At 38.3% G+C, this 26272-nt stretch overlaps 1 long non-coding RNA gene across 3 annotated transcripts; it reads right to left on the reverse strand.

The window, feature by feature from the left end:
• Window positions 1–14549: 14549 nt before the first annotated feature.
• Window positions 14550–26262, reverse strand: LOC130053857 (uncharacterized). Of its 3 annotated transcripts, none has more exons than XR_008802120.1 (5): window positions 26120–26262; window positions 18021–18076; window positions 15243–15304; window positions 14903–14976; window positions 14550–14708 (listed from the first exon to the last, which is right to left on the reverse strand). It is a non-coding gene; the product is annotated as an uncharacterized LOC130053857 (long non-coding RNA). The 3 variants fall into 3 exon arrangements; XR_008802121.1 differs by lacking the exon at window positions 26120–26262 and adding an exon at window positions 19280–19763; XR_008802119.1 differs by lacking the exon at window positions 26120–26262 and having other exon boundaries at window positions 18021–18300.
• Between the last annotated feature and the right edge of the window lie 10 nt (window positions 26263–26272).

Here is a 26272-nt window from a genome sequence, read left to right on the forward strand (position 1 = left end):
ACCTAATATCACTCCACTTCACATGGATAGTTGTAAACTAGTCAGATATCTAATACAAACACAAAGTTCTTTAAGATATTTATGAAAAACTTGAAATTTCAGGTTACCTGTAATCAAAAGGTATAAATAGCTGACTTCCTTAAGCGTGATATCTGGAAATTTATGGTATGTCAAGATACCTAATATCACTCTTCTTCACTTTGATAATTGTAAATTAGTCAGATATCTAATACAAACTCAGAGTTCTTTAAGATATTTGCGAAAAACTTGAAATTTCAGTTTACCTGCCATCAAAAGGTATATGTAGCTGACTTCCTTAAGGGTGATATCTGAAAATTGATGGCAAATATCAGTCTTCTTCATGTGGATAATTGTAAATTAGTCAGATATTTAGTACAAACACAGAGTTCCTTGAAATATTTATGAAAAACTTGAAATTTCAGTTTACCTGCAATCAAAAGGTATAAGTAGCTGACTTCCTTAAGGGTGATATCTGAAAATTGATGGCATATCAAGATACCTAGTACCACTCCACTTCACATGGATAGTTGTAAATTAGTCAGATATCTAATACAAACACAGAGTTCTTTAAGATATTTATGAAAAACTTGAAATTTCAGCTTTCCAGGAATCAAAAGGTATAAGTAGCTGACTTCCTTAAGCGTGATATCTGGAAACTTATGGCATGTCAAGATACCTAGTATCACTCTTCTTCACTTTGATAATTGTAAATTAGTCAGATATCTAATACAACCTCAGAGTTCTTTAAGATATTTGCGAAAACCTTGAAATTTCAGTTTACCTGCCATCAAAAGGTATATGTAGCTGACTTCCTTAAGCGTGATACCTGAAAATTGATGACATATCACGATACCCAATATCACTACTCGCCATACGTATCGTAGTAAGTTAGTTAAATATATGATATAAACACGGAGTTCCTTATGGTATTCACACGGATCTTGAAATTTCATTGTACCGATAATCAAAATGTATAAGTAACTGATTTCCTAAAGAGCGATATCTGAAAATTCGTGGCGTACCAAAACACCATCTATCACTTCTTGCCATTTGTATGTATAGTCTTAAATTCGTCAGATATCTAATACAAACATAAAGTTTCTTACGGTATTCACACTTATGTTGAAATTTCAGGGTAACTCGAATCAAATTGTAAAAGTAGCAGATATCTCAAAATGGATGGTATATCAAATGATTGAACGTCTGAATTCAATCCGTATCACTTTTAAAGTAAACACTCAGTTGAAAAAGTTTATTCGTATTTTGCATTGCAACGTTATATAACTGGGGACAATTGGGCATGAAATATCATACGACTCCTCGTCCTGTTTAGAAATAAATCTGATTGATAATAATTTTCAAACTCATTAACCTTTATCTGGTAGCGAGCTATCAGTAATAATAACTTTTATATTTTGTAGTAGCTGGCTACGAGTAGCTAACTTTTCTTACTTTTAGTAGCTGGCTACTAGTAGCTAACTTTTCCTGGTTCAAGTAGCTGGCTACTAGTAACCAACTTTTCTCTTTTTAAGTAGCCAGTTACCAGTAGCTGGTTACTAGTAACCAACTTTACCGATCTCATTGGATACCCGTATAGGTAACTGACGAGTCTCGCTTAACAGGTGAAATGGACGACAACGTGTCTACCGAACGATCAATATTCTGACGCTGGCTTAACGAAAAGCGGCAGTTTCAGGGGAAGGTCTTTTATAGTAATAAAATTCATCAAAATGTATTCAGTATTGATGAAATAAACCGAAAAACCTGAATAATAAACGAATCATCAATGAATCGTCTCAAATAATCAATATCGAAAATAATGTGCGTGTGTGTGTGTGTGGAGAAAAAACTGCGCTTGAAGCGAGTCCATCAATGTGATTTTCGCAAAAACCTTTTGAAGACACGTATTATGGCTACTAGGCAGATGAGGAATGGTTAAAACTTCACAGTGTTGCGATAGCCATGAAATGTCAAGACTGTTGGTGTTGCATTTAACAAGTGGCGAAATCGTCACCTCGAGTAATAGAGATGATTGATTTTATGTTGAAATTGACGTACGTTTGTCATTGACATGCTCAAGAGCAACCCGATGTACGTGGTAGAACCTATGAAATCGGACGCCTATCCAAGTTACCCGTGTAACCCGTGTACGGCTGTTTCTATGTTTTGTAATATATTACTGCAGGATACCTTCCCGTGGGCCTCCATGCTTATTATCACTATGCAATCATCAGTTTGAGTGTTTGCTTTCTTTGATTCGGATTGATGTTAAAGGGAAATAGTCTGATCCTTGTTCTAGAACTAGTACTAGATCCCTAAAACAGGGACCATGAGGAGAATACATCCTTAACTATATGATTCTAAATGCAGTTTAAAACAGTTTGCATATACATTTATGAGGTTGTCCGAAAATTCCGTAGATTTATCACAAAACTTCAAAAATTATTCAGTCATATCATCATTATATTTTCTTCCTTGTTATTGTCTTTTAAAAATGGTAACTAAACTTTCAGTGCTGTATCCGGTTTCTCTCTCGACAAAAACATTTCGTACTATTGACCGTATATATAGCAAATATCTTTCCTTCCAGACCACATTTAACTTTATCTGATCTTCAAACTCTGACACATTTGAAAAAAAAAACCTGGATAGCATGATATTTTAAAATTAAATTTCCGTTTAAATCAGATACCGAGAATGAATCAAATAGCACTGGTACCAGAGCAGAGAAATATTTCTTAAATATCTAAATTCTGTGCTCGAAATGAACATGCATAATGTCATTTACTCCATGAGAACTACTTTGAGCAGCGGAAGGATAAAATGATTTTAATACGACTACATCCTGTAAACGAAATCCTCTTCCGTGATGTTTCTAATCATATTTTCCCCGCGGGCTTCCCGCGCATCCACCATGAATGTCACTCCTTTGTAAATGTGCATTAGAAATGGAAGTTTTTTTTATCTTCTAAGCAAGATTCAAACGCATCTAGAAATGATTGAAAATAATTAAATAACAATATGTTCTCTTGTTTCCTCCTCTTTGTGACAAAAGGTACACCGCTTAGTTTATCTTTTTAAATTTTGAAAGGAAACGTATTTCTTGCTTATTTATTCTGTATTGAAACCACTGAAGTTTGCAGTTTCTGAATAATTTGAAATGTAGTACATACCGTTATATGAGGAAAAGTTTCTCTTTTCTGTTATCTATATCTTAAAAGCTCACCGTATTGTTCCTGTTCATACTGAAGAGTTTGTGGTTAAAAATTCATATAAAGGACTTTGATTTTTGTTTACACTTCAATATATTATCATGATTGTTCTGATAAATGGATTTGGTCACCTTTTAAAGCGTGTCCATGTATTTATAGTATAAATAATCCTTGCATATATTCACATTGGGATTTTTCATAAGTGAAGCAGGTACCATCTTCCTCAATATCATGAATATTTCTGATGTTACCGTCGAATTAATGTATGATAAAGAACATTTTCCCACTAATATGGAAAATAGGATTGTAAATTAAAAGTGAATCTGCAGTAACATCAAACTCTGTACAAGTGTTCTGTAATCCATGCCTTGAACACATCCAAAATTCGTTTCAAAAAACTTTAAAAGTATGTTGGTGCATTCAATCCCACATTATGTGCATTCATCTAGGTTAAAATTTGATGTGGACTTAATCACCCCCCTATTTGTAGAGATAATATGTCTTACTCAAGTCAATTTCATTAAAACTATAAATGATAGATTTATCATTTTTAAGTCGCCATTCTCATATTTCTTGACAAGTACATCCTTCTTTAATCTGTGAGTTTAGCAACTCCACACAAATAAGAAAAATGTTTTTTTTCTAATTCTTTAGAATAAGTAAAAGATGGTTTAGGGGTGGACATCAGGATATGACTTGGTAATTGTAAAACTAATGTTTTGATAACTATTATCTTGACGGTGCGAGATATTTATCTCTTCCCCCATAGATTTACAATAGATTTGATTTTCACTCGGTAGAAAAAAAAACCTGATCCTGGTGATTTATTGGATTTCATATTGAAAGAGTGTCTTTGAGCACCCTCCATACTTCCCTTCCGAGGATTTAGGAATATCATCATATGCTAGCCCATCATTTTGCTGGTCCTCTATGGCGTGTAAAAAGATGCAGTGTTATACAAATCTTGATTTATATGCGAAAATCTTGATTTATATTCGATAACCTTGATATATATTAGGAAATTTTTATGGGATAAATCTTGATTTATATTCGATAGTCTTGATATTCATATTCACTATTTTTTTTTATTTATATGCGATAATCGTCTTAATTTATATTCGATACTCTTGTTATTCATATTCGATAATTTTGTTATGGATTTTCGATAATCTTGATTAATGGTGTGTGTGTGTGTGTGTGTGTGTGTGTGTGTGTGTTTATGTCACACACTAAGCAAAGTATTAGAAATCAATAAAATAAAACATTAAGAAGGTTTAGAAATTTGCATTTCAATGGTCAATTTTCGTCCATAAATATCAAGATTATCAAATATAAATGTCAAAATTATCGAATATAAATCAAAATATATTGCATATAAGTCAAACTTTTCGCATATAAATATCAAGATTATCGAATATGAATAACAAGATTATCGATAAATTAAAAAAATTTATCGAATATAAATAACAAAATTATCGATGATAAATCAAAATGTATTGCATATAAGTCAAACTTTTCGCATACAAATATCAAGATTATCGAATATATATTAAAATTTTCTCATATAGATATCAACATTATCGAATATCTTTTAAATATTCGCATAAAAATCAAGATTTTGTTTACTATTGCAACGTTTTACACGTAAAAGTTCTCTTCATTTTTCATTGACAATAGTGAATACACGACAGTAAAAGCCGAAGGATTAATCCCGGTCCCTCTTTCCGCTACATCTGATAGATCACATCCGAATGACAGCTTTTTATTTATTTATTAAAAGTTGCTCTTATCTGTTATTTTCTTATCTATAAGAATACTAAATTAAACGAATGCTCTATCAAATAGGAATATTTCTTGTCAATCAAACTTAACCCCGCGTGTGACCGCAGTGGCTATTCAGAAAATGAAGGGTGTTTTTTGTGTAACAATTTTAGTGACTGCGGTTTCGGTTGTTCACGGTTCAGCTGCTGTGAATGGAACATGTAAGGGTACCCACTTTAACTTTTGTGACTGGGCCGGATGGGGAAACTGGACCCAATGCTCAAACCAGTGTGGTTCTGGTAGCCAGCAGCGGGAGCGGTTCATCTGTTGTCCGCCATCGTATAACGCCTCCACTATTCTAACGTGCGTAAAACATCTCTGTAAATACAACTTGTCTGAATACATAGAGAGGAAGACATGCTCCTCGCGCACCGGATGTAAAGGTATCTATTCCTTTGAAAAACTAGATTCGATTTATAAGATATGAAACAAATATTCAATGTAATTTGTTTACAGCAGTTTTTCGCATAACACGCGGAATGCTACTGTATTCTATGAAAAGTTTGCTCCTTTGTATTGAATTAAAACTACAATATTCGTCAGGAGAATCAGAGCTCTGTAATGAACTTATTTCAAATGGTTCCTTGAATTTGACCAAGTTACTTTAGTAACACAGTGAGCATCTGGAAGTTGATTGATGCCATGAGCGCATTTTCTGCTTACGTTCAGCGCTGATAAATAGGACAATCAAATACACCTTTATGGATTCAGATAATTGAATGAAATTCGATGCAATTTGCAACAATTATAACGTAACTTTCATCGGTCCCTTTTTCTAACAATATGATAATTGTAAAAACAACAACAGGGGATTTCCAGTGAACACAGTACCAAACAAGACACTACAACCCGAACTGTTGTTATGTACCAACCAAGTTTTTTTCTTTACCTTGATCATGAATATGAAATGAAAGACGTTATACCTGCATATTGATTCCTAGTTATATTATTTAGAATATGAAATAATGAAAGATTTTAAAATTGAAAGTAGTTTACAAACTGTCATGTCAGCGCGTAATGTTGCTATGTACATGTACGGGATATTTTACTCTGCAGTCACCTTCCTGCATACATTAACGCTCGCTCCCCTTTCTCCCCCAGAACTTCTCATCTGTTGAAATTATGAATGAAAGCTGAAGATAACGGACAGTGATCAATCTCATAAGCAATACAAAATAGATAGGTGGGCAAAAACGAACCCCTGGACACACCAGAGGTGGGATCAGGTGACTAGGAGGAGTAAGCACCCCCTGTCGACCGGTCACACCCGCTGTGAGCCCTATATCTTGGTCAGGTAAACGGAGTTATACGTAGTCAAAATCAGTGTGCCACGAACGGTAGGACGTTAAACAATATACAACCAAACAATCCCCCATTTCACGGCTGGCATTGTCACGTTCAAGAACCCTCAATGCTAAATGACCCAAGGCGACTAGCACTGGTCATAATTGCTAGCATACTATCTATCACTCGCTGCTAAATCGCTTTGCGGCACTTCTGGGGGACCCTTTCTCAAAGGGATGTATACATGTACATGCATACTCTAGTCAAACAATACAGCCCAACCGTAAGCACTTATATAATTTTATAATTTAAACTGCTTTGTATAAAGAGTGCAACACATAACCCGGATACGACAAAGTCCCGACTTTTTGCTATTCTTCATGATTATAATAATTATTTCAATTATCTGAAGAAAAAGTCGACACAATTAATTACGAAGTTGATATTATCCCTGCCATGGGTTTTTTATGTCCTCCGCAATCAAAGATCGGTTCTATAGGTGTACTTAATTTTAGCGGAATTCAAATTTTAGTGGCTTTTGCCATGAAGCAAGAGCGGCAATAAAGAGTTGTGCAACAATAGGAAATTCTTTATTTATCCATTAACATGGAAGAAGCGTTGAATCATGCTCACGCCAAATAGTGCATGAGCTCCGCTGACGCCTAATCACGTGATGGTGCGTTGTCGATTGATTTGATTAAGATTTTAGGCTCTGAGTGCAACACAGAGAATACAACCATTTCAATATAGGATTAAGACAAATATGGATTTTCATGATGCAAAGATCTATCTTTAGGGAAAGGCTATAAGCCCGTGAACTGATCCGACCGGAAACTCTGTGCACTCAAACACACACAAATTGCATACGTCATACTTTCTACTTTCGTTTTCCTATATATGATGCTGTACTCTGTTCACGGGCCTGATTCTAACACGAATTAAAATGTGATCCAGTTTCCGGGCCTGACTTTAATACTAATTAGGATAAGATTCAGTTCACGGGTCTCTAATTAGGATATGATCCAGTTCACGGGCCTGACTCTAACACTAATTAGGATGTGATTGAGTTCACGGGATTGCTTCTAACACTAATTAGGATGTGATTCAGTTCACAGGCCTGACTCTAACACCAATTAAGATGTGATTCAGTTCACGGGCCTCTAATTAGGATGTGATCCAGTTCACGGGCCTGACTCTAACACTAATTAGGATGTGATTGAGTTCACGGGCCTGATTCTAACACTAATTAGCATGTGATTGAGTACACGGGCCTGATTCTAACACTAATTAGGATGTGATCCAGTTCACGGACCCGATTCTAACACTAATTAGGATGTGATTGAGTACACGGGCCTGATTCTAACACTAATTAGGATATGCTCCAGTTCACAGACCTGATTCTAACACTAATTAAGATGTGATTCAGTTCACTGGCCTCTAATTAGGATATGACCCAGTTCACGGGCCTGACTCTAACACTAATTAGGATGTGACCCAGTTCACGGACCCAATCTAACACTAATTAGGATGTGATTGAGTACACAGGCCTGATTCTAACACTAATTAGGATCTGATCCAGTTCACGGACCTGATTCTGACACTAATTAAGATGTGATTCAGTTCACTGGCCTCTAATTAGGATATGATTGAGTTCACGGGCCTAATTCTAACACTAATTAGGATGTGATTGAGTTCACGGGTCTGATTCTAACACTAATTAGGATGTGATTCAGTGCACTGGCCTCTAATTAGGATATGACCCAGTTCACGGGCCTGACTCTAACACTAATTAGGATGTGATTGAGTTCACGGACCTCATTCTAACACTAATTAGAATATGATCCAGTTCACGGACCTGATTCTAACACTAATTAAGATGTGATTCAGTTCACGGGCTTCTAATTAGGATATGATCCAGTTCACGGGCCTGACTCTAACACTAATTAGGATGTGACCCAGTTCACGGACCCATTTCTAACACTAATTAGGATGTGATTGAGTACACGGGCCTGACTCTAACACTAATTAGGATGTGATTGAGTTCACGGGCCTGATTCTAACACTAATTAGGATGTGATCCAGTTCACGGGCCTGACTCTAACACTAATTAGGATGTGATTGAGTTCACGGGCCTGATTCTAACACTAATTAGGATATGATCCAGTTCATGGGCCTAATTCTAACACTGATTAAGATGTGATTCAGTTCACGGACCTCTAATTAGGATATGATCCAGTTCACGGGCCTGACTTTAACACTAATTAGGATGTGATTGAGTTCACGGGCCTGATTCTAACACTAATTAGAATGTGATCCAGTTCACGGGCCTGATTCTAACACTAAATAAAATGTGATTGAGTTCACGGGCCTAACTGTAACGCTAATTAGGATATGATCCAGTTAAAGGGCCTGATTCTAACACTAATTAGGATATGATCCAGTTCACGGGCCTGATTCTAACACTAATTAGGATATGATCCAGTTCACGGGCCTGATTCTAACACTAATTAGGATATGATCCATTTCACGGGCCTGATTCTAACAGTAATTAGGATATGATCCAGTTCACGGGCCTAATTCTAACACTAATTAGGATATGATCCAGTTCACGGGCCTAATTCTAACACTAATTAAGATGTGATTCAGTTCACGGGCCTCTAATTAGGATATGATTCAGTTCACGGGCCTGACTCTAACACTAATTAGGATGTGATTGAGTTCACGGGCCTGATTCTAACACTAATTAGGATATGATCCAATTCACGGGCCTGATTCTAACACTTATTAGGATGTGATTGAGTTCACGGGCCTGATTCTAACACTAATTAGGATATGATCCAGTTCACGGGCCTAATTTTAACACTGATTAAGATGTGATTCAGTTCACGGGCCTCTAATTGGGATATGATCCAGTTCACGGGCCTGACTCTAACACTAATTAGGATGTGATTGAGTTCACGGGCCTGATTCTAACACTAATTAGGATATGATCCAGTTTACGGGCCTAATTCTAACACTGATTAAGATGTGATTCAGTTCACGGACCTCTAATTAGGATATGATCCAGTTCACGGGCCTGACTTTAACACTAATTAGGATGTGATTGAGTTCACGGGCCTGATTCTAACACTAATTAGGATGTGATCCAGTTCACGGGCCTGATTCTAACACTAAATAAAATGTGATCCAGTTCACGGGCCTAACTGTAACGCTAATTAGGATATGATCCAGTTAAAGGGCCTGATTCTAACACTAATTAGGATATGATCCAGTTCACGGGCCTGATTCTAACACTAATTAGGATATGATCCAGTTCACGGGCCTGATTCTAACACTAATTAAGATGTGATTCAGTTCACGGGCCTCTAATTAGGATATCATTCAGTTCACGGGCCCAATTCTAACACTGGTTAAGATGTGATTCAGTTCACGGGCCTCTAATTCGATATGATACAGTTCACGGGCCTGACTCTAACACTAATTAGGATGTGATCAAGTTCACGGGCCTGATTCTAACACTAATTAGGATATGATCCAGTTCACGGGCCTAATTCTAACACTGATTAAGATGTGATTCAGTTCACGGGCCTCTAATTAGGATATGATCCAGTTCATGGGCCTGACTCTAACACTAATTAGGATGTGATTGAGTTCACGGGCCTGATTCTAACACTAATTAGGATATGATCCAGTTCACGGGCCTGATTCTAACACTAATTAGGATATGATCCAGTTTACGGGCCTGATTCTAACACTAAGTAGGATATGATCCAGTTCACGGACCTAATTCTAACACTGCATGATTAAGATGTGATTCAGTTCAGGGGCCTCTAATTAGGATATGATCCAGTTCACGGGCCTGACTCTAACACTAATTAGGATGTGATTGAGTTCACGGGCCTTATTCTAACACTGATTAGGATATGATCATGTTCACGGACCTCATTCTACCACTAATTAGGATGTGATCCAGTTCACGGGCCCAACTCTAACACTAATTAGGATGTGATTGAGTTCACGGGCCTTATTCTAACACTAATTAGGATATGATCATGTTCACGGACCTCATTCTACCACTAATTAAGATGTGATTCAGTTCACGGGCCTCTAATTAGGATATGATTCAGTTCACGGGCCTGACTTTAACACTGATTAGGATGTGATTGAGTTCACGGGCCTGATTCTAACACTAATTAGGATGTGATCCAGTTCACGGGCCTGATTCTAACACTAAATAAAATGTGATTGAGTTCATGGGCCTAACTGTAACGCTAATTAGGATATGATCCAGTTAAAGGGCCTAATTCTAACACTGATTAAGATGTGATTCAGTTCACGGGCCTTTAATTAGGATATGATCCCGTTCACGGGCCTGACTCTAACACTAATTAGGATATGATCCATTTCACGGGCCTGATTCTAACACTAATTAGGATATGATCCAGTTCACGGGCCTAATTCTAACACTAATTAGGAGATGATCCAGTTTACGGGCCTAATTTTAACACTGATTAAGATGTGATTCAGTTCACGGGCCTCTAAATAGGATATGATCCATTTCACGGGCCTGACTATAACACTAATTAGGATGTGATTGAGTTCACGGGCCTGATTCTAACACTAATTAGGATATGATCCAGTTCACGGGCCTATTTCTAACACTAATTAGGATGTGATTGAGTTCACGGGCCTGATTCTAACACTAATTAGGATATGATTCAGTTCATGGGCCTGATTCTAACACTAATCAAAAATGTGATTGAGTTCACGGGCCTGACTCTAATACTAATTAGGATATGATCCAGTTCACATGCATCTAATCCAATCCTTGTAAACCCTAACCCAGTCCTTGTAGAGCATAGCTTAGTCCCTGTAGAGCATAACCTAGTCCCTGTAGAGCATAACCTAGTCCCTGTAGAGTATAACCTAGTCCCTGTAGAGCCTAACCTAGTCCCTGTAGAGTATAACCTAGTCCCTGTAGAGTATAACCCAGTCCCTGTAGAGTATAACCCCGTCCCTGTAGAGCATAACCTAGTCCCTGTCCCTGTAGAGTATAACCTAGTCCCTGTAGAGCATAACCTAATCCCTGTAGAGCATAACCTAGTCCCTGTAGAGTATAACCTAGTCCCTGTAGAGTATAACCCAGTGCCTGTAGAGTATAACCCCATCCCTGTAGAGTATAACCTAGTCCCTGTAGAGCATAACCTAGTCCCTGTAGAGTATAACCTAGTCCCTGTAGAGTATAACCCAGTCCCTGTAGAGTATAACCCCGTCCCTGTAGAGCATAACCTAGTCCCTGTCCCTGTAGAGTATAACCTAGTCCCTGTAGAGCATAACCTAATCCCTGTAGAGCATAACCTAGTCCCATGTAGAGTATAACCTAGTCCCTGTAGAGTATAACCCAGTCCCTGTAGAGTATAATCCCATCCCTGTAGAGTATAACCTAGTCCCTGTAGAGCATAACCTAATCCCTGTAGAGCATAACCTAGTCCCTGTAGAGTATAACCTAGTCCCTGTAGAGTATAACCCAGTCCCTGTAGAGTATAACCCCGTCCCTGTAGAGCATAACCTAGTCCCTGTCCCTGTAGAGTATAACCTAGTCCCTGTGGAGCATAACCTAATCCCTGTAGAGCATAACATAGTCCCTGTAGAGTATAACCTAGTCCCTGTAGAGTATAACCCAGTCCCTGTAGAGTATAACCCCGTCCCTGTAGAGCATAACCTAGTCCCTGTCCCTGTAGAGTATAACCTAGTCCCTGTGGAGCATAACCTAATCCCTGTAGAGCATAACCTAGTCCCTGTAGAGTATAACCTAGTCCCTGTAGAGTATAACCCAGTCCCTGTAGAGTATAACCCCATCCCTGTAGAGTATAACCTAGTCCCTGTAGAGCATAACCTAGTCCCTGTAGAGTATAACCTAGTCCCTGTAGAGTATAACCTAGTCCCTGTAGAGCATAACTTAGTCCCTGTCCCTGTAGAGTATAACCTAGTCCCTGTAGAGCATAATCTAGTCCCTGTAGAGCATAACATAGTCCCTGTAGAGTATAACCTAGTCCCTGTAGAGTATAACCCAGTCCCTGTAGAGCATAACCTACTCCCTGTAGAGTATAACATAGTCCCTGTAGAGCATAACCTAGTCCCTGTAGAGCATAACCTAGTCCCTGTAGAGTATAACCTAGTCCCTGTAGAGCATAGCCTAGTCCCTGTAGAGCATAACCTAGTCCCTGTAGAGTATAACCTAGTCCCTGTAGAGTATAACCCAGTCCCTGTAGAGCCTAACCTAGTCCCTGTAGAGCCTTACACTGTCTTAGCCTATAAAATGCAACTTTGTCTCTGTACAACAGTATCGTATTTCACTGATAATAAATTTTCCATACATGTTTATTATTAGTTTAATCATCAGGCACAATTGAATAGTCTCGTGGGGATTCGGGTTAGAATAGATCCTCAGTACCCCCTTGTTTGTCGTAAGAGGCGATTAAATGGGGCGGTCCTTCGGATGAGACCGCAAAAACAGAGGTCCTGTGTCACAGCAGGTGTGGGACAATAAAGATTCCTCCCTGCTCAATGGCTATAAGCGCCGAGCATAGGCCTAAATTTTACAGCCCTTCACCGCCAGTGGTGACGTCTCAATGTGAGTGAAATATTCTCGAGAGGGACGTTTAACAATATTCAATCAATCAATCACAATTGAATAAATACTCAGTCTCTCTGTGTTATAGACTTTTCCAGTCATCTTGAGCTAAATCAACATTTTTGTGCCAGACCCATTTTTGTGTGCATCATAACTCAGTATCTCTATAAATAGTTGAATCTGCAACTACTACATGTAAGAGCTTGACGTATTTGACAGACATTTTTTTCCACAATTTCCTCTGGTACTTAGTCTTGATTTTAATTAAGAAGAAAAAGTTGAACAGATAACAGTTTTATTATCAACACCTTAGACATACAATGATTAAATTATCACATTGTTGTAACCTTTGACATTGAAATATTTTCCAGATACATGTACTTATGAAAGAGCTGGCTCGCATTCTACCTCATGCTCCAAGATTGCGTAGCAATTAATAGTAACACATGATGGCCATATTAGACAGATTGCTAATGATGGGTAATCAGATCAAACATCCTTAATATAAATCAAATTTACATAATCTGTTAAGAATTGATTATTTATTACTGGGTAATTAAGGGGTCTTTCATGAAAAGAAATGAAACGTCTTTAAGTTTTCATAAAACATATGAAACAACAATTTTATCTTTCTTTCAGTGATTAATTGGTAAACGCATTAAACGTTTCAATGTTCCATGGGAAATACAACATAACTATTTATTCTATATGTTGAACAAGAGGCCCATGGGCCACATCGCTCACCTGAGCCACCTTGGCTCATATTGAAAGAGTTTTCCTGAATAATTGTATGTAAAACTTTGATTCTCTATTGTGGCCCCATACAACCCCTGGAGGCCATGATTTCAATAAACTTGGATCTGTACTATGTCAGGAAGCTTTCATGTACATTTCAGCTCTTCTGGCCCAATGGTTCTTGATAAACAAATTAAATGACCCACCCTATTTTTGTGGTCATCTCCCCTTTGAAGAGGGCATGGTCCTTCATTTGAACAAACTCGAAAGCCCTTTACCCAAGGATACTTTTGGCTAAGTTTGGTTATTATTGGCCCAGTGCTTCTGGAGAAAATATAAAATGTTTAATCACGGACAGACAATGAACAACAGGCGATCAGAAAAGCTCACTTGAGCTTTCAGCTCAGGTGAGCTAAAAAGTATTTACGTATGGAATAATTTTCTTCATATGTGTCTTTTTTCATCCAATGCTATTTCTCCCCAATTTTAAATTAACGTTCAGATTTAAAATACATCAGAGTTTCCTGTAAATATGCATATCGATATGTGATATATGTCCTTATCAACTACAGAGTTTCATAATACTGCTTTGCATGTAAGTTAAAACAGTATACCCTTTACAAGTCGTTGCCTGCAGTATATAATAACCTCTATGATAAGAATGAGTTGAATTAAACAATGCTATAATTCTAATATACAAATGATCCATGTGTACATGTAAACTCTCCAAAGAAAACAATGTTAATGTTGCTGAAGAAAATTTACCACAAAGCAAAAGAAATGCAAAAGTTTGGCATCGGATCAAGTGCCTTTGACCTTGTTGACAATATACAATTACAAACAAAAGAAATAATAATTTATTCGTTTTGTGAGTGCACACTCCGTGGAGGTCATTGGAGGTGCATCTTCTGTTGGCCTCCTCATATGCCATTCCTGTTTTGGAACAAATGAGAACAACGGCCTCTTTTAACATCACAAGGGGCAGGTAGTGAGCTGCCATTCTGGAGAGCAAACAAAATTCTATGAAAATTTAAACTTTAAATATTGTGCAATCATAATAAACTATACTGTCTTTAAAAAATTTAAAGGTTGAAAAAGCATAACATACATAGATATACTATATTAAATTAGTTTTTATTGTTTCAAGGATGATATGTTTAAGTTCTAGATATGAATTACTGGTAAGTAGCCTTACAGTGGATAATTTAGGAATTTTTTTACTGAGGTCTTCATTTTGCAAGCCTTGCAGTGTTCTGTATTTGGTAAAATCTGAAATATTGAAAAAATATTATATTCAAAACATGATAAAATCATGAACTCTTTGGGAATAATTTATGATTCAATTGCAACTACATGTAGGATCGTCTATGAAATAGACATGAATACCCTTTCTTGCAGAGTGGTGAGAAATCAACACACAGAACAATAGATGGAAGGAAGGACATAATTTAGATAATTATAACAAACATTATACAACCTAGCCATATACATGCTTGGATATGAAAAGTATCAATATTAAATGGGAGTATCTCTACCCATGACGAGCCTTGCTGCACATCATTCTGTCCCTGAGTATATTTAGAACGTGTCCCAGTTCCTAAAAATAAAAGAGTCGGATTAGAAAGCTTTAATATGTTATGTGATGCACTACTTGTGTAAAAATTGAGCAAACATGTTCATTCAACTTCATAAAGATGTGTATTTTGGATCCATGCCCAAAATATATATTGACTAATTCCTATCATATCAAAGTAATCAAAATGTGAGCTGCTGATTCTTTAGAAAATTACTTTCTTACCAATATATCAATATACTTTCCCCAAAGCAGTAAAGTTTAATGTATTTATTGAACGGATTTTTAGCTCACCTGAGCTGAAAGCTCAAGTGAGCTTTTCTGATCACCCGTATTCCGGCGTCCCTCCGTCCGTCTGTCCGTCCGTCTGTCCGTCCGTCTGTAAACTTTTCACATTTTCAACTTCTTCTCAACAACCACTGGGCCAATTTCAACCAAAGTTGGCACAAAGCATCCTTAGGTAAAGGGAATTCTAAATTGTTAAAATAAAGGGCCAGGCCACCTTCCAAGGGGAGATAATCAAGAAAAGGTAAAAATAGGGTAGGGTCATTAAAAAATCTTCTTCTCAAGAACCACTGGGCCAGAAAAGATGAAATTTATAGATAAGCTTTATTAGGTAGTGCAGATTCTAAATGGTTAAAATCATGGCCCCCGGGGGTTGGATGGGGCCACAATAGGGGATCAAAGTTTTACATACAAATATATAGGGAAAATATTTAAAAATATTCTTCTCAAGAACCACTGAGCCAGAAAAGCTGAGATTTATATGAAAGCTTCCTTATATAATGCAGATTCTAAATTGTTAAAATCATGGCCCCCGGGGGTCGGATGGGGCCACAATAGGGGATCAAAGTTTTACATACAAATATATAGGAAAAATCTTCTTCTCAAGAACCACTGAGCCAGAAAAGCTGAAATTTATATGAAAGCTTTCTGATATAGTGCAGATTGTAAATTGTTAAAATCATGGCCCCCGGGGGTCGGATGGGGCCACAATAGGGGATCAAAGTTTTACATACAATTATATAGGGAAAATCTTTAAAAATCTTTTTCTCAAGAACCACTGAGCCAGAAAAGCTGAGATTTATATGAAAGCTTCCTTATATAATGCAGGTTCTAAATTGTTAAAATCATGGCCCCCTGGGGTAGGATGGGGCCACAATAGGGGGTCAAAGTTTTTTTGTTGTTGTTTTTTTTTCTCGTTTTTTTTTTGTTGTTGTTGTTTTTTTTATATAGTGCAGATTCAAGTTTGTTAAAATCATGGACCCCGGGGATTGGATGGGGCCTCAAGGGGGGCATCAAAGTTTTACATACAAATTTATAGGAAAAATCTTTAAAAATCTTCTTCCCAGAACCACTAAGGCAGAAAAGCTAAGATTTATATGAAAGCTTTCTGGTATAGTGCAGATTCAGGTTTGTTAAAAGCATGTCCCCCTGGGGTAGAATGGGGCCACAATAGCGGATCAAAGTTTTACATAAAAATATATAGGGAAAATCTTTAAAAATCTTCTTCTCAAGAACCGTTGGACCAAAGAAGTTCACATTTACATGAAAGCTTTCTGACATAGTGTAGATTCAAGTTTGCAAAAACCATGGCATCCAGGGGTAGGTTTGGGGCCATAATAGGGACTACGGTTTTACATGCAAATATATATGGAAAATCTTCTGATGTGGACCAAGGTGACACAGGTGAGCGATGTGGCCCATGGGCCTCTTGTTTTATAAACTGGTGGTGTCTTTCATGGTCTTCTTCCTCACTGGAAAAATAATGTTGTCTTGTTAATACATGGTTTTGAAGTGGACATTGTTTTCAGAAGTAAGGATGTAGATGTAAATCATGTTTTCCCCACAACCCCTGGCCAATGGATTTGAATAATTAGGAGCTAGGATGAACTAAAAATTGTCTACCACAGCCACATACAAACAAGAGGCCCAAGGACCACATCGCTCACCTGAGTCACTTTGGCTCATACATATGTATTTAAAGATTTTTCCTATATATTTGTATGCAAAACTTTGATCCCCCATGTGACCCCATCCTACCCCTGGGAGCCATAATTTTCACAAACTGAAATCTGAAATATGTCAGGAAGCTTTCATGTCAATATCAGCTTTTCTGGCTCAGTGGTTCTTGAGAAAAAGATTTTTAAACATTTTCCTTATATATTTGTATGTAAAAACTTTGATCCCCTATTGTGGCCCCATCCAACACCCGGTGGCCATGATTTGAACAAACTTGAATCTGCATTATGTCAGAAAGCTTTCATGTAAATATCAGTTTTTCTGGATCAGTGGTTCTTGAGAAGATTTTTAAACATTTTCCTTATATATTTGTATGTAAAACTTTGATCCCCTATTGTGGCCCCATCCAACCCCCAGGGGCCATGATTTTAATCAACGTGAATTTGTACTATGCCAGTAAGCTGTCATGTAAATTTCAGCTTTTCTGGCCGAGTGGCTCTTGATTAGAAGATTTTTTAATGACCCCACCCTATTTTTGCATTTTTGTGATTATCTCCCCTTTGAAAGGGACATGGCCCTTCTTTTGAACAAACTTGAAAGCCCTTCACTCAAGGATGCTTTGTGGGAAGTTTGGTTGAAATTGGTCCAGCGGTTCTTGAGAAGAAGTCGAAAATGTAAAACGTTTATGACGCCGACGACGACAGACAACGGGCAAATTTTGATCAGAAAAGCTCACTTGAGCCTTTGGCTCAGGTGAGCTAAAAATATAAATGCTCACCATTTACGAATATCACAGTTTATCATTCCTGTCGGTGCATGGAGTAAACTGCCAATCTGCAAGATATTTAATTATCAAATACTTTTATGCTATTCTCTAAACTGAGCACACTAAAAACTGTAATTCATATAATTCAACACGAGATGTTTCTAAAACACATATGCCCCCCAAGTTGCAAAATTGAAAGGGTTATACCCGTGCCTCATTTAATTGATAGTAGTTACACCAATTCAAAATATTGAGCAGACAATACCTTCCTATGTCAAGAGTGGACTGACCATGTGACCTAAGAATCTATAGGGGTCATCTACTCCTTATATATGCTGTACAACTGTACCAAGTTTGTTGTCAATCAACCAATTAATTCGTAAAATATAGGAAACATCCCCCTTAATGTATTGAATAGTATGAAGGAGAAAGCATGGGCAGGAAGATAGACATGAACTCTGATAAGCCATATAGGAGGAGAAGCGTTCACACACTATTTTATACCCTACACCCCTCAGATCCACTTTAACTTTAAGGATAGCAATTGGATCCTCCTGTCCCTACAACTTGCACATCTACAAATGACATTGAAGCATTGTACAAATTCTCAAGTCTATCAGATAAGCCATATAGGAGAAGTGTTCACAAGGTATTTTAACATCCTCCACCCCTTTTAGATCCACTATATCTTTTAGGAAAAACTTTGGATCCTCCCATTCCGACAATATGCACATCTACAAATGACAATTAAGCATTGTACAAAGTTTCAAGTCTATCCAATAAGCCATATGGGAGGAGAAGAGTTCATAAGCTATTTTACATCTTCCACCCCTCTTAGATCCACTATAACTCTTAGGAAAACAATTGGATCCTCCCGTCCCAACAATATTCACATCTGCAAATGACAATGAAGCATTGTACAAAGTTTCAAATCTATCTGATAAGCCATATAGGTGGAGAAGCGTTCACAAGATTTTGTGACAGAAGGAAGGACGGACAGAAAGTACAAATACAATATGTCTCCCCCTGGAAGAGGGAAGATATAATTATATGAGTGCATGTTTATATACACACAGCACTAAACATAACTTAAAGTAATTCCACCCTCCTATGATGTCATCAGATTTTGCAAAATCAATGATTTATTTAGATTTATGCATGATAGGAACATCAATTTTGTTAGTATTTTCCGATAGTTATTGTAAAAAAAAACAACCTGTTAAAACAAGAGGTACTGTGAGCAATGCTCACTAAGAATACCCCTCGCTTACCCCAATCTCCTAAAGGGTGTTGGAAATAGGTAAAACTTCAATATTATGATCCAAAAGGTATCTAGGAACACAGCATCTCCATGCGATGAAAAAAGCCGTTAAAGAATTTAAATGGAAACCATATTGCTACTTTGATGTCCAGTGCGCGTGACCTTTGACCTTTTGACCCCAAAATCGATAGGGAACATCTTCATCCCATGGGTAGTCCATATATATGATATGGTGACGGTAGGTGGAAAGGATAATGCTTTAGAGCCCGGAAACCATTGCGTCTACAGACGGACGAACAGACAGACGGACAACCCGATTCCAGTATACCCCCCCCCCCACACACACACAACTTGTTGCGGGGGGTATAATAAACTATTTCAAAAGTCTAAGTTATAGATGAATAATCAATGATACGATTTAAATCAAAATAGATGTGTGTAACATTTCACTATAAAGAGTTGTATGAAAATGTGATTTGTGGAAATAAATAATAATGCTAAAATTCTCATTAGAGGCCTGTGATCTTAATCACATGCTAATTAGTGTTAGAATCAGCCCCCTGAACTGGAGCATATCCTAATTAGTGTTAGAAGCAGGCCCGTGAACTGGGTCATATCCTAATTAGTGTTAGAATCACGCCTGTGAACTCAATCACATGCTAACTAGTGTTAGAATCAGGCCCGTGAACTCAATCACATTTCAATTAGTGTTAGAATCAGGCCCGTGAATTGGATCATATCCTAATTAGTGTTAGAATCAGGCCCCTGAACTGGATCATATCCAAATTTGTGTTAGAATCAGGCCCGTGAAGTCAATCACATGCTAGTTAGTGTTAGAATCAGGCCCGTGAACTCAATCACATTTTGATTAGTGTTAGAATCAGGCCCGTGAACTGGATCACATTTTAATTAGTGTTAGAATCAAGCCCGTGAAGTCAACCACATGCTAGTTAGTGTTAGAATCAGGCCCGTGAACTGGATCATATCCTGATTAGTGTTAGAATCAAGCCCGTGAACTGGATCATATCCTAATTAGTGTTAGAAGCAGGCCCGTGAACTCAATCACATTTTACTTAGTGTTAGAATTAGGCCCGTGAACTCAATCAAATTTAATTAGTGTTAGAATCAAGCCCGTGAAGTCAACCACATGCTAGTTAGTGTTATAATCAGGCCCGTGAACTGGATCACATTTTGATTAGTGTTAGAATCAGGCCCGTGAACTGGATCATATCCTAATTAGTATTAGAATCAGGCCCGTGAACTCAATCACATGCTAATTAGTGTTAGAATCAGGCCCGTGAACTCAATAACATGCTAGTTAGTGTTAGACTCAGGCCCGTGAACTGGATCACATTTTGATTAGTGTTGAATCAGGCCCGTGAACTGGATCACATGCTAATTAGTGTTAGAATCAGGCCCGTGAACTCAATCACATTTTAATTAGTGTTAGAATCAGGCCCGTGAACTGGATCACATTTTGATTAGTGTTAGAATCAGGCCCGTGAACTGGATCATATCTTAATTAGTGTTAGAATCAGGCCCGTGAACTCAATCACATGCTAGTTAGTGTTAGAATCAGGCCTGTGAACTGGATCACATTTTGATTAGTGTTAGAATCAGGCCCGTGAACTGGATCATATCCTAATTAGTGTTAGAATCAGGCCCGTGAACTCAATCACATGCTAGTTAGTGTTAGAATCAGGCCCGTGAACTGGATCACATTTTGATTAGTGTTAGAATCAGGCCTGTGAACTGGATCATATCCTAATTAGTGTTAGAAGCAGGCCCGTGAACTCAATCACATGCTAGTTAGTGTTAGAATCAGGCCTGTGAACTGGATCACATTTTAATTAGTGTTAGAATCAAGCCCGTGAACTGGATCATATCCTGATTAGTTTTAGAATCAGGCCCGTGAACTCAATCACATTTTACTTAATGTTAGAATCAGGCCCGTGAAGTCAACCACATGCTAGTTAGTGTTAAAATCAGGCCCGTGAACTGGATCACATTTTGATTAGTGTTAGAATCAGGCCCGTGAACTGGATCATATCCTAATTAGTATTAGAATCAGGCCCGTGAACTCAATCACATGCTAATTAGTGTTAGAATCAGGCCCGTGAACTCAATCACATGCTAGTTAGTGTTAGAATCAGGCCCGTGAACTGGATCACATTTTGATTAGTGTTGAATCAGGCCCGTGAACTGGATCACATGCTAATTAGTGTTAGAATCAGGCCCGTGAACTCAATCACATTTTAATTAGTGTTAGAATCAGGCCCGTGAACTGGATCACATTTTGATTAGTGTTAGAATCAGGCCCGTGAACTGGATCATATCCTAATTAGTGTTAGAATCAGGCCCGTGAACTCAATCACATGCTAGTTAGTGTTAGAATCAGGCCCGTGAACTGGATCACATTTTGATTAGTGTTAGAATCAGGCCCGTGAACTGGATCATATCCTAATTAGTGTTAGAATCAGGCCCGTGAACTCAATCACATGCTAGTTAGTGTTAGAATCAGGCCTGTGAACTGGATCACATTTTGATTAGTGTTAGAATCAGGCCCGTGAACTGGATCATATCCTAATTAGTATTAGAATCAGGCCCGTGAACTCAATCACATGCTAATTAGTGTTAGAATCAGGCCCGTGAACTCAATCACATCCTAGTTAGTGTTAGAATCAGGCCCGTGAACTGGATCACATTTTGATTAGTGTTGAATCAGGCCCGTGAACTGGATCACATGCTAATTAGTGTTAGAAGCAGGCCCGTGAACTCAATCACATGCTAATTAGTGTTAGAATCAGGCCCGTGAACTCAATCACATGCTAGTTAGTGTTAGAATCAGGCCCGTGAACTGGATCACATTTTAATTAGTGTTAGAATCAAGCCCGTGAACTGGATCATATCCTGATTAGTTTTAGAATCAGGCCCGTGAACTCAATCACATTTTACTTAATGTTAGAATTAGGCCCGTGAACTCAATCACATTTAATTAGTGTTAGAATCAGGCCCGTGAAGTCAACCACATGCTAGTTAGTGTTAGAATCAGGCCTGTGAACTGGATCACATTTTGATTAGTGTTAGAATCAGGCCCGTGAACTGGATCATATCCTAATTAGTATTAGAATCAGGCCCGTGAACTCAATCACATGCTAATTAGTGTTAGAATCAGGCCCGTGAACTCAATCACATCCTAGTTAGTGTTAGAATCAGGCCCGTGAACTGGATCACATTTTGATTAGTGTTAGAATCAGGCCCGTGAACTGGTTCATATCCTAATTAGTATTAGAATCAGGCCCGTGAACTCAATCACATGCTAATTAGTGTTAGAATCAGGCCCGTGAACTCAATCACATCCTAGTTAGTGTTAGAATCAGGCCCGTGAACTGGATCACATTTTGATTAGTGTTGAATCAGGCCCGTGAACTGGATCACATGCTAATTAGTGTTAGAATCAGGCCCGTGAACTCAATCACATCCTAGTTAGTGTTAGAATCAGGCCCGTGAACTGGATCACATTTTGATTAGTGTTAGAATCAGGCCCGTGAACTGGTTCATATCCTAATTAGTATTAGAATCAGGCCCGTGAACTCAATCACATGCTAATTAGTGTTAGAATCAGGCCCGTGAACTCAATCACATCCTAGCTAGGGTTAGAATCAGGCCCGTGAACTGGATCACATTTTGATTAGTGTTGAATCAGGCCCGTGAACTGGATCACATGCTAATTAGTGTTAGAATCAGGCCCGTGAACTCAATCACATGCTAATTAGTGTTAGAATCAGGCCCGTGAACTCAATCACATTTTAATTAGTGTTAGAATCAGGCCCGTGAACTGGATCACATTTTGATTAGTGTTAGAATCAGGCCCGTGAACTGGATCATATCCTAATTAGTGTTAGAATCAGGCCCGTGAACTCAATCACATGCTAGTTAGTGTTAGAATCAGGCCCCTGAACTGGATCACATTTTGATTAGTGTTAGAATCAGGCCCGTGAACTGGATCATATCCTAATTAGTGTTAGAATCAGGCCCGTGAACTCAATCACATGCTAGTTAGTGTTAGAATCAGGCCTGTGAACTGGATCACATTTTGATTAGTGTTAGAATCAGGCCCGTGAACTGGATCATATCCTAATTAGTATTAGAATCAGGCCCGTGAACTCAATCACATGCTAATTAGTGTTAGAATCAGGCCCGTGAACTCAATCACATCCTAGTTAGTGTTAGAATCAGGCCCGTGAACTGGATCACATTTTGATTAGTGTTGAATCAGGCCCGTGAACTGGATCACATGCTAATTAGTGTTAGAAGCAGGCCCATGAACTCAATCACATGCTAATTAGTGTTAGAATCAGGCCCGTGAACTCAATCACATGCTAGTTAGTGTTAGAATCAGGCCCGTGAACTGGATCACATTTTAATTAGTGTTAGAATCAAGCCCGTGAACTGGATCATATCCTGATTAGTTTTAGAATCAGGCCCGTGAACTCAATCACATTTTACTTAATGTTAGAATTAGGCCCGTGAACTCAATCACATTTAATTAGTGTTAGAATCAGGCCCGTGAAGTCAACCACATGCTAGTTAGTGTTAGAATCAGGCCTGTGAACTGGATCACATTTTGATTAGTGTTAGAATCAGGCCCGTGAACTGGATCATATCCTAATTAGTATTAGAATCAGGCCCGTGAACTCAATCACATGCTAATTAGTGTTAGAATCAGGCCCGTGAACTCAATCACATCCTAGTTAGTGTTAGAATCAGGCCCGTGAACTGGATCACATTTTGATTAGTGTTAGAATCAGGCCCGTGAACTGGTTCATATCCTAATTAGTATTAGAATCAGGCCCGTGAACTCAATCACATGCTAATTAGTGTTAGAATCAGGCCCGTGAACTCAATCACATCCTAGTTAGTGTTAGAATCAGGCCCGTGAACTGGATCACATTTTGATTAGTGTTGAATCAGGCCCGTGAACTGGATCACATGCTAATTAGTGTTAGAATCAGGCCCGTGAACTCAATCACATCCTAGTTAGTGTTAGAATCAGGCCCGTGAACTGGATCACATTTTGATTAGTGTTAGAATCAGGCCCGTGAACTGGTTCATATCCTAATTAGTATTAGAATCAGGCCCGTGAACTCAATCACATGCTAATTAGTGTTAGAATCAGGCCCGTGAACTCAATCACATCCTAGTTAGGGTTAGAATCAGGCCCGTGAACTGGATCACATTTTGATTAGTGTTGAATCAGGCCCGTGAACTGGATCACATGCTAATTAGTGTTAGAATCAGGCCCGTGAACTCAATCACATGCTAATTAGTGTTAGAATCAGGCCCGTGAACTCAATCACATTTTAATTAGTGTTAGAATCAGGCCCGTGAACTGGATCACATTTTGATTAGTGTTAGAATCAGGCCCGTGAACTGGATCATATCCTAATTAGTGTTAGAATCAGGCCCGTGAACTCAATCACATGCTAGTTAGTGTTAGAATCAGGCCCGTGAACTGGATCACATTTTGATTAGTGTTAGAATCAGGCCCGTGAACTGGATCATATCCTAATTAGTATTAGAATCAGGCCCGTGAACTCAATCACATTTTAATTAGTGTTAGAATCAGGCCCGTGAACTGGATCACATTTTGATTAGTGTTAGAATCAGGCCCGTGAACTGGATCATATCCTAATTAGTATTAGAATCAGGCCCGTGAACTCAATCACATGCTAGTTAGTGTTAGAAGCAGGCCCGTGAACTGGATCACATTTTGATTAGTGTTAGAATCAGGCCCGTGAACTGGATCATATCCTAATTAGTATTAGAATCAGGCCCGTGAACTCAATCACATGCTAATTAGTGTTAGAATCAGGCCCGTGAACTCAATCACATGCTAGTTAGTGTTAGAATCAGGCCCGTGAACTGGATCACATTTTAATTAGTGTTAGAATCAAGCCCGTGAACTGGATCATATCCTGATTAGTTTTAGAATCAGGCCCGTGAACTCAATCACATTTTACTTAATGTTAGAATTAGGCCCGTGAACTCAATCACATTTAATTAGTGTTAGAATCAGGCCCGTGAAGTCAACCACATGCTAGTTAGTGTTAGAATCAAGCCCGTGAACTGGATCATATCCTAATTAGTGTTAGAAGCAGGCCCGTGAACTCAATCACATGCTAATCAGCGTTAGAATCGGGACCGTGAACTGGATCACATTTTAATTAATGTTAGAATCAGACCCGTGAACTGGATCATATCCTAATTAGTGTTAGAATCAGGCCCGTGAACTCAATCACATGCTAATTAGTGTTAGAATCGGGACCGTGAACTGGATCACATTTTAATTAATGATAGAATCAGGCCCGTGAACTGGATCATATCCTAATTAGTGTTAGAAGCAGGTCCGTGAACTCAATCACATGCTAATTAGTATTAGAATCAGGCCCGTGAACTCAATCACATGCTAATTAGTGTTAGAATCAGGCCCCTGAACTCAATCACATGCTAATTAGTGTTAGACTCAGGCCCGTGAACTGGATCACATTTTAATTAGTGTTAGAATCAGGCCCGTAAACTGCATCATATCCTGATTAGTGTTAGAATCAGGCCCGTGAACTCAATCACATCCTAATTAATGTTAGAATCAGGCCCGTGAACTGGATCATATCCTAATTAGTGTTCGAGTCAGGCCCGTGAACTCAATCACATCCTATTTAGTGTTAGAGACAGGCCCGTGAAGTGGACCATACCCTAATTAGAAGCCCATGAACTCAATCACATCCTAATTAGAACCCTGTGAACTCAATCAAATCCTTATTAGTGTTGATTCTGTACCTCCACTTACAAAAGATTTTTAATATGCATCTCGGGTACGAGTTAATACTAGGCCTTTAGTAAAAACGAAAGTAAATTGTATGACGTATGCAATTTGTGTGTGTTTGAGTTCACGGAACTTCCGATTGTATCAGTTCACGGGCTTATAGACCCTGCCCTATCT

The sequence above is a fragment of the Ostrea edulis genome, chromosome 1, assembly GCF_947568905.1.
Source record: "Ostrea edulis chromosome 1, xbOstEdul1.1, whole genome shotgun sequence".
Lineage (NCBI taxonomy): Eukaryota > Metazoa > Mollusca > Bivalvia > Ostreida > Ostreidae > Ostrea > Ostrea edulis.